We start from the raw sequence: 11,046 nt of genomic DNA, 5'->3' as shown, positions 1-11,046 counted from the left end.
AGGCCCATACCTAAACATAGTAAAAGCCATATACAGCAAACCAGTTGCTAACATTAAACTAAATGGAGAGAAACTTGAAGCAATCCCACTAAAATCAGGGACTAGACAAGGCTGCCCACTCTCTCCCTACTTATTCAATATAGTTCTTGAAGTTCTAGCCAGAGCAATCAGACAACAAAAGGAGATCAAGGGGATACAGATCGGAAAAGAAGAGGTCAAAATATCACTATTTGCAGATGACATGATAGTATACTTAAGTGATCCCAAAAGTTCCACCAGAGAACTACTAAAGCTGATAATCAACTTCAGCAAAGTGGCTGGGTATAAAATTAACTCAAATAAATCAGTTGCCTTCCTCTATACAAAAGAGAAACAAGCCGAGAAAGAAATTAGGGAAACGACACCCTTCATAATAGACCCAAATAATATAAAGTACCTCGGTGTGACTTTAACCAAGCAAGTAAAAGATCTGTACAATAAGAACTTCAAGACACTGAGGAAAGAAATTGAAGAAGACCTCAGAAGATGGAAAGATCTCCCATGCTCATGGATTGGCAGGATTAATTTAGTAAAAATGGCCATTTTACCAAAAGCAATCTACAGATTCAATGCAATCCCCATCAAAATACCAATCCAATTCTTCAAAGAGTTAGACAGAACAATTTGCAAATTCATCTGGAATAACAAAAAACCCAGGATAGCTAAAGCTATCCTCAACAATAAAAGGACTTCAGGGGGAATCACTATCCCTGAACTCAAGCAGTATTACAGAGCAATAGTGATAAAAACTGCATGGTATTGGTACAGAGACAGACAGATAGACCAATGGAATAGAATTGAAGACCCAGAAATGAACCCACACACCTATGGTCACTTGATTTTTGACAAAGGAGCCAAAACCATCCAATGGAAAAAAGATAGCATTTTCAGCAAATGGTGCTGGTTCAACTGGAGGGCAACATGTAGAAGAATGCAGATAGATCCATGCTTATCACCCTGTACAAAGCTTAAGTCCAAGTGGATCAAGGACCTCCACATCAAAGCAGACACACTCAAACTAATAGAAGAAAAACTAGGGAAGCATCTGGAACACATGGGCACTGGAAAAAATTTCCTGAACAAAACACCAATGGCTTATGCTCTAAGATCAAGAATCGACAAATGGGATCTCATAAAACTGCAAAGCTTCTGTAAGGCAAAGGACACTGTGGTTAGGACAAAACGGCAACCAACAGATTGGGAAAAGATCTTTACCAATCCTACAACAGATAGAGGCCTTATATCCAAAATATACAAAGAACTCAAGAAGTTAGACCGCAGGGAAACAAATAACCCTATTAAAAAATGGGGTTCAGAGCTAAACAAAATGGTAAATGGTAAATGGTTGGAACTGGAAAAAAAATTAACTTTCTATTCCCTTTCTGAAGCATGTGTCTTGCCTATATTCTGTCCTCTCCCATCTCATAACACTATCTTATCCTGGTCTCTTCTCTAAATTTTGAGACTTCACCCATATTTACATCTGATTATATATGTGCATGAATATATTATAGGCTAGGGTCCCCCTGAATTTGCGTCACCTTGCTTTGTGTAACACTTTCCCAGTCCGTCTATGTTCTGGTACATTTTGTCTTTTGTTCAGCTGAAGAATATTCTATTGTTTGTATGTACACAGTCTTGCTATCTGTTCATCTGTTGGAGGACTTCCAGGCTGTGTTTATTTCCTTGCTATATCGAATAGAGCAACAATATGTCCAGATGTGTAAACATTCTGTTTGTCTAAACTTTTATCCTTATTGTCCATCCTTTTCAATCATTTTCAACTCAGTTTTTGTAAGCTTTACTCTTCTAGAGTACATATATCTAGTCTTGATCAATTAGTATCCCATATAATCTACAATCGGACACAATCAAGACACATGGCATTTCTATCTACCCCGAACATTCTATATTCTTACTGAGACAATGGCTACTCATCAGTGGCTGGCTACCCTTTGGGTTGCTACTTAGCTTAGCTTAATATTTTTTTTCACAGGAGGGCACAGGAAGCTTCATTATGTTTTATTTAACAATTGTGGTAAATTCACATTCCGTAGAACAGTGTATTCTCTATTTTTATTTAGTTTACAGTTTGGGAGGCGAAAGAGCATGGTGATGACATGATTCATCTCTGACTAGGACCACATGTTTGATAGCTCAGCGTGGAAAAATTCTTACGCAAAGATTCCATCACTGATAAGAAGCTGAAGAACAGCTGTGGACCAGTGATGTAATTTATCTTAGAGTTCACTGCCAAAGGTCTTACCCTAACGCTAGATCCCACCCGAACAGCTACCTCCTTTTCCTTGGTCCGTCTGTCTTCATCTCTGTTTCTCTGTCTGTCTGTGTCAGTGTCTGTCTGTCTGTCTCTGTCTCTGTGTCTCTGTGTCTGTCTCTGTGTCTCTGTGTCTCTCTGTGTCTCTCTGTCTCTCTGTCTCTCTCTCTCTCTCTCTGTGTGTGTGTGTGTGTGTGTGTGTGTGTGTGTGTGTGTGTGTGTGTGTGTGTGCATATGTCTTAAATCCCTAAGTGGGCCCAGAAATCAGAGTTTTCGTTTTTCTCGTGAAGAAAATAAAAATGGTGAAATGAAATGCTGGCTATGTTAATTAGTTTGACCAAATACTTCTAACATGTATACAGAGTATATAGAAGAGTATGTAGCTATTTTCTGACAAAACTATGTATTTCAAAATGATTTAATAGCTGGGTATGGTGGAGCTGCTTTATGGTTTTATATTTAGGAAGTATCTTTGAGGACTTTTGACTAATTAGTGGGTTTTACTTTAAAACATCTAATAATACCTAGCAGACACCTTTATATGGCACAAACATTAGTGTGTAAGGAATTGCAGTTACCTGGCATAAACTATGTCTCTCTCTCCTGCTCTTGACTTAGCTGCCCCCTTACATTCTTAATTAGTTCTGAAACAGTATGAAAGGAAGATACTGGAGTGAGACCCAAGTCCAATTAATTTATGGTCATAGCACCACACTGCTAGCTATAGAGCATGAGGATATATTTGTTTAATTGGTGCATGGCTTGTCTCTCTGGTTTTGTAACAGACAAGAATAATTGCAGCAGTTTTCCTCTCACAATACAACATTTAATCTTTGAAATCTGGGAAAGCAATTTATGAAAATTTATATTCATTGAAGTTAAAATCAAAAGATCTGCCACAACCCAGTACTTACACATCATTTCTTCTTTTATTTATTTATTTATTTATTTATTTATTTATTTATTTATTTATTTATTTATTTTTACACTCCAGATTTTATTCCTTTCCTGGTCTACCCTCCTACTGTTCCACATCTCATACCTCCTCCCTACCCCCACTCCTCACCTCTCCATGAAGATGTCCCCACCCCACTCACCCCACCCGACCTCTAAACTTCCTGGGGCCTCCAGTCTCTTGAGGGTTAGGTGCATCTTCTCTGACTGAACCCAGACCCGGGAGTCCTCTGCTGTGTATGTGTTGGGGGCCTCATCTCAGCTGGTGTATGCTGCCTGGTTGGTGATCCAGTGTCTGAGAAATCTCGGGGATCTAGGTTAATTGAGACTGCTGGTCCTCCTACAGGGTCGCCCTCCTCCTCAGCCTCCTCCAGCTTTTCTCTAATTCAACCTGAGGGGTCAGCAGCTTCTGTCCATTGGTTGGGTGCACATATCTGCATCTGACTCTTTCAGCGGGTTGTTGGGTTAGGAGGGCAGCCGTCATAGGTCCTGTTTTGTGAGTGCCCCATAGCCTCAGTAATGATGTCAGGTCTTGGGGCCTCCCCTTGAGCTGGATCTCACTTTGGGCCTGTCGCTGGACCTTCTTTTCCTCAGGCTCTTCTCCATTTCCATCCCTGCATTTCTTTCAGACAGGAAGAATTATGCGTCAGAGTTTTGACTGTGAGATGGCAACTCCATCTCTCACTTAGCGCCGTCTTTCTGCTGGAGGTGGACTCAACAAGTTCCCTCTCCTATGTAGGGCATTTCATCTAGGGTTTGCCCTTTGAGTCCTGAGAGTCTCTCACCTTCCAGGTCTGTGGTACATTCTGGAGGGTCCTTCCAACCTCCTTCCTCCCAATAGGTTGCCTATTTCCATTCTTTCTGCTGGCTCTCAGGGATTGAAATCCTTTACTCCCACCCAATACCAGATCGTGTTCCCCTCTCCGATCACCCCCATACTTTTTCCCTCCCGTCTCTCCCTCCCTCCCTCCCTCCCTCCTTCCCTCCCTCCCTCCCTCCCTCCCTGCTTGTAGTTGCTTTCTTCTCCCTCCCAAGTGGGACTGAGGTGTCCTCATTTGGGCCCTTCAGCTGTTGACCTCTTTGAGTTCTGTGGACTGTACCTTGGATATTCTGTACTTTTTTGGGGTGTGGGGACTATATCCACTTATTAGTGAGAACATATCATGCATGTCCTTTTGGGTCTTAGTTACCTCACTCAGGATGATAATTTTTCTAGTTCCATCCATTTGCCTGCAAAATTCATGATGTCCTCATTCTTAATAGCTGAGTAGTATTTCATTGTGTAAATGGCCCACATTTTCTCTATCCATTCTTCTGTTGTGGGACATCTGGGTCGCTTCCAGCTTCTGGCTATCACAAATAAGGCCGCTATGAACATAGTGAAACATGCGCCCCTGTGGCATGGTGGGACATCTTTCGGGTATATTCCCAAGAGTGGGAATTTCTGAGTCTTTAGGTAGGCCTATTTCTAAACAGGCCCATAAAAGAAGTTGTTAAAAACCTCCCAACTTAAAAAAGCCCAGGGTCAGATGGATTTAGTTCAGAATTCTACCAGACCTTCAAAGAAGACCTGATACCAATATTCCTCAAAATATTCCACAAAATAGTCACAGAAGCCACAATTTACTCTGATGTTCATCATTTCTTAAATGTTCTCCATGTTAGGAAACCATTCATAACTAGGAGGCCCTAAGTTTGAACATTCTAGAAGCACATTCAACACTGAGCATGGGATGCCAATGGGAAAAGGTGACAAAGGAGTCGAGTGATCAGAAAGCAGAACAGATAAGCAAAGCTGACAGGTGACATGTAAGTGTGTCTACTCCCAGGTAGGGCAGAAGGAAGGGGAGTTGTGGAATGCCCTATATATTTTGATACTAAGCCAAGTTCTGACCCATATAATTGAAGACGCAGGACAAATTCAGAAGATTTAAGTGTTGCTACCAATACAGAAACAGCAAAGTTAGCAATGGGAGAGGGTGGTAGGAATCACCATCTAGTCCTACTACAAAATGAAAACTTCTCTGATTAAAGTTTAAAAATGGGAAATAGATTGCTTTGTGGATACTTGGTCAGGCCAATTTCATTGAAGTGTTTATAGAACAGGCTAAAATTCCAAACATCACTATAATTACAGTTTACTTTTCAGAACTGGCTTTTGTTTTAAAATTTCTATTAATTTAAAATTGCAGGTAATTTCTTATGTGTCCCTAAAGCATACTTACTTCTTTTTATGAACAGTGATCTTGAGAAAAATATCATTACAAAATGTAAGAGTTCTTGTAGAATTGACACTGGGAACTGGAAAGATGACTCAGCAGTTAAAAGCTCTTTCTTCTGTGGCTGAGCATTAGAGTTTGATTTCCGTTGTTGGCACAATGTGCCACCATTGGGAACCTTGCTTGGCTACTACAGCTGGCCAGTTCAGACTACCATCCCCCTTTTCTAGGAGTCCTCACTAGAATCACCCTCATGGATTCCAAGAAGTTTCCAGTGTACTAGGTTTCGACTCCCCTCCTAAATGTCCTGATTCTGTTTCTCCCTGAATTCATTCCCTCCATCCCACCCCACACTGGATCCCCACCACTTGATTCCCAACCTGCTCTTAGTCCACTCACAATATCTGTTTTATGTCCCTTTCCCAGGGAGACCCATGCATACCCCCTAGATCCTCTTTGCTTAACTTCTCTGGGTCTAAGGACTTTAGCTTGTTATTATTTACTTAATTGCTATTAACCATTAATAAACAAATAATATCATATGTGACATTCTGGGTCTGGGTTACTTCATTCAGGATGATTTATTTTCTAGTTTCATCCACTTGGCTTGGAATTTCATGATGTCATTTTTTTTTTGAACAGATGAGTAAAACTATATTGTGTAAATTTAAAGAATTTTCTTTATTCATTATTTGGTTAAGGGACATCTAAGTTGTTTCCCATGTAAAGCCACGATGAACATAGTTAGTTGAGTAAGTGTCCTTGTGGTAGGATGAAGTGTCTTTTCAGTATATGCCCAATAATGGCACAGCTGGGTCTTGAGGTAAATACATTCATATTTTTCTGAGGAACTGCCAGATTGATTTCTAGAGTGCCTGTCCACCAGCAATGGAGGAGTTACTCCGCGTCCTTTGATTTCATCTCTGAATTTTCCGAGGCTGTGATGGCTGTGTGTTGCCTGTTTTGTCTCCATGCTCAGCTGCAATGTTCACAGGGAATACCTGCTGGTGTTTGAGGCTGGGCTGTAGCTATAACAGGAGAAGGAGGTCAGGAGATGGATGGTCTATGGGATCAGAGAACACAGAGTAGCTGACAGGCCACCTGATCTTCTGGAACGTGTGGCCTGCAGTTGAGCCTGGGATGTTCCCATGAGTGGTCAGTGATGGGTGGGGGTTGGGAAGGGCTCATTTGCATCTGCATCCATAGGAGACGTAGGCAGGGGAAAAGAGGACGCAGCTGGTGTTCTGTTAAAGTGCCAGAGATGAGATTTGAGCTTTATTTGTTCAGTTCCAAGGGATCTTACATCGGAGGTCTCCTCATGAACCTGCACACAACACACACACACACACACACACACACACACACACACACACACACACCCCATACATACCTATGTATGTAGTGCTTTTTGTGGTTCTGTCAACTAAGATTGGGAATGGTCTTAGCACTCCACAGTTTTTCACTATTTAACTTTTTATTGATTCCACGTGGTTTTCATATTATGCACCTGAGCCCACTTATGTCCTCATTCCTTAATACCTGCCCTTCGCCCTTGCAACCTCCTCCCTAAAAGAAAAAAACAATTCTTGGGGAAAGTGTATTGTGTCATGGAGTATTCCATAGTCTATATTCTCTCCTACCTACTGTTGGGGGATTGGAAGGGATTCAGGTGATATAAGTTTGAAGGGTGGTAGAGGTATAAGAATCCAATAAATAATAAAACAAAGACTCCAACAATAACCTCTTCTCCACCCTTCTTTACCTGCAAATGTGCTTGGGGTCCTGTGTTAGTTGTGCTTCTCCATATTTCTCCCTTTACTCCGAGGTCCCATCCCCCACAATGTAGTCTTCCTATTCTACTCTTCCTCTTTTTTTCATAACACTATATCCTTTTCCCCTTTCTTTGGAGATCCTCTTCTCTCCCAAGTTTGTTACTAGCTAGCTAATTTCTGTAGTTGTTTGGGTTGAGACACATATTTTAAGCTTAAAGGCTGACATCCATGTATAAGGGAAACATAACCATCTATGTCTTTTGGGGTCTGTGTTAATTCATACAGGAGAGGTGTTTTTATTTCCATCCATTTATCTGAAAATGTCATTTTTGTTTAGAGCTGAATAATATTTCATTGTGCAAATATACCACATTCTTGTTATTCATCTGTTAGTTGATTGACTGCTAGACTGCTTTTTAATTTCCAGCTACTATGAGTAGAGAAGCACTGAACATGGATGAGATAGGATCTATGTAGTAACGTGTAGAGTCCTTTAGGTATATATCCAAGATGGTTATAGCTGTATCATGAGGCATATCAACTTTCAGTCTATTGAGGACCTGTCAAACTGATTTCCATAGAGGCTATACTATATAAGTTTAAAGTCCTACCCACAATGAAGAAGAGGACTCTCTGTTTAGAGTTATATCCCACTTTTAATTGAGTTATTTGTTTTCCTGATGTTCAGCATTTTTGTTGTGGCTATTCTTTATATATTCTAGGTATTAATCCTCTATTAGATGTATAATTATTACAGATGTTTTTCATTCTATAGGTTCCCAACTTTGCTTGGTGATAGTATCATTTGCTGTATAGAGTATTTTAGTTTCATGAGGTCCCATATATTAATTGTTCTTTTTAATTAATTAATTTTTACTTATTGACATTACATCCTTCTTACTGCCTCCCTCTCAGTCACCTCCTCCCACAATTCTTCCCCTATACACTCTCTGCTTTCCCTCTGAGCAGGTAGGGTTCCTCCTTGGTATCCCCCCACCCAGGTACTTCAAGTCTCTATGAGGCTAGGGTGCATACGCTTTCACTGTGGCCAGAAAAGGCAACCCAGGTAGAAGAACATATTCCACATACAGCTTTTGGGATAGCCTGTGATCCAACTGTTTGGGACCCACATGGACCATGCTGCATATCTGCTACATTTGTGCATGGAGGTCAAGGTTCAGCCTGTGTATATACTTTGGATGGTGTTTAGTTTCTGAGAGACACAAGAGTCCAGATTAGTTGATTTTGTTGGCCTTCTTGTGGAGTTTCTATCCTTTAAGGGGCTGCAATATTCCTCTCACTCTTATGTTCTTAATGCCTATACCAATTATGCCATTTAGAAAGTCCTTTCTTGTGCCAGAGACTTCAAGCTTACTTCTTACTTCATCTTATATCTGGTAAAAGAAATCCAGTCTTATGTTGAAGCCATTGGTTCATGATATACAGAGAGTGAGGGACCTTGGAGGATGTCTTTATCAAACCCCTCCTTTGAGGCTTTGGGATCTATGTAGAAGAGGATGAAGAAAGATTGTAAGAGCCGGAGAGGAGCATGACTTTAGGGAATCTATCTTCCAGACACAAAACTGGTACACATGTGAACTCACAGAGACTGAGTGCATATAAAAGACTTGAATAGGCTCAAACATTAAAAACTTCAAGCACTGAGGAGAGAAATGGACACAAAGTCCTACCCAGAACCAAAACCCTATCTGCAATTGTTACTTGCTGGGAAAGGGGAAATAAATTTTCTCCAGTTGAATATCACCTGACTAACCACACTCCAAAATAGTTTCCATGCCTAGGTGGTGTTGGCCTAAGCAAAATGGACTCCATATTGGATGCCATGTGATTTTGGGTTTCCACACAGGCGTGTGTGTGTGTGTGTGTGTGTGTGTGTGTGTGTGTGTGTGTGTGTGAAGATGCACACATGTATACATTTTGTTGTTTTGATATTTTTGTATTTTTTTTAAAGTTTGTTGGTCTGTTTTGTTTACACCCCTCTCTGGATTTTTCTTTAATTTTTAATTTTGGTTAGAGAGAGATAGAAAATGAAAGAACCTTAAGTTGGGTAGGTGGGCATTAGAGGTGATCAGTCAATAATTGAAGGACAGGAAATACTGCATGAAAACATTAAAAACATTTTTTTAAAAAAATATAAAAGACACAGTATACTTGCTTTCCCCATGGAGTCTGGAATTTTGGTAGAAGTTAGGCACACAGTGCTCACATGCCTAATTTTGAACAAACGACTGAACCCCGAGACCCTACTGACTTTTCTCTGTGGGCATTTAGCATTCTCAAATGCTGACTGCGGAGGTTAAAGCAGATTGTTTTGATGTCTTCAGAAAAGAACTGAGTGTTTGTATCTCACCTGTTCAGTGTTTATGACCACATACCTTTGTTTTTCTTTGACTTCATAGTGTTCTTTCAGTGCAAAATCACCATTTCAATACTTTTGAGCCTTGGTAACAGATACTTATAGTAAGTAATTGAATATACGTCTATGTGGATATCTTAAGGTTGATCATCAACTAGTGGTCCTTTGAGACTGAAGGAATTCCTAGAAGGGAAAACTTATGGTTAACTCTCCCAAATTTCCTTCTGAACTGGGATAGGAATCTTTCACCAGTATAGAAATACTCAAAGAAAGGATGTTGGGAAGGTCATTGCATATGGCATGAATCACCGAGTTCAGTGGGTAAAAAAACATTTTGACTCCATCTACAATTGGATTCCAAGAGTAGCCGAGAAGTTAATAAGGTAGTTACTTGTATTGACTTCTGCTACAATAATTCTGCCCGTGCTATAATGCAGAATATATTGGTTGGGCCCTTAGCACAAAGTGACAGATGATGTGAGAAAAAGTGAAGACATATTCCATACTTCAAATGCCTCTTTACGGAGTATGTTTGTGTACACATCTGTAAAACAAGATTTTGCCAACCTAACAACTATATTACTAGATCAGTAGTTCTTTGTCCAGTTGTGGTTTTTATGTAAATTTAATTCACATACACTCATCTATTTTAAACTTATAGTTTTATAAAGAGAGATGATGTCTTCCTAATTGTTTGTGTTCAAATACAACTCATTTAAGTTCTCTCTTATTTTAAACTTTATTTCCTAGAAGGCAATTTATTTGAAGCCTTTCTACTTTAAAATTTGTTAGCAAATGTTATCATTGAGTCTTCTGTTTTGCAGACACAGAGGCAGCCCCAAAGTTTTCCAAATAGGCATTCTTTGTTTCCAGCTAGGAATTTATTGTCAAAATGCTTTAGTATATTCCTAACCAGTAAGTAAGTGAGTAGGGCCCAGCATTATCTTTTACAAGTGCATTAGGGATGTATCTAAGAATAACTGTTAGAAGGAAAGGGGCTGCCATATGAGATCTCCTTTCTCAGTCTTCATTGCATGGGAACTTTCCCCATATGTAGTACTGAAAATTTCACATCATGAACAGCTACTTTGTTCTTCACAGAAGCAAATTAAGGATTATTGCTTACATGTTCTGAAAGTTATCCTGTTTGTGACATGTTAAATTATGCCTCACAACAGTTTACTATATCTAGCTTAAATACTTTAATTTTTCTGCCAAGAAAACAACCAAAACCTAACCAAACCAAAACTGTTGATGAATTGTATGACTTGACACTCTCTTCTTTCGGGTTTAGTATTTTACTTTACTTTGTGTTATTGGAAATCAAATTACTATTATGTTGTAGAGTCTCTTTAGTCATATATCATCAGAGTTATAAATATGTCTTGCTTATGTTTATGTCTTTTTCAG

This window comes from Rattus norvegicus, chromosome 17, assembly GCF_036323735.1.
Source record: "Rattus norvegicus strain BN/NHsdMcwi chromosome 17, GRCr8, whole genome shotgun sequence".
In the NCBI taxonomy this organism is placed as follows: Eukaryota; Metazoa; Chordata; class Mammalia; order Rodentia; family Muridae; genus Rattus; species Rattus norvegicus.
The sequence above is the reverse complement of the archived record's forward strand: the minus strand, read 5'-3'. Positions refer to the sequence as shown.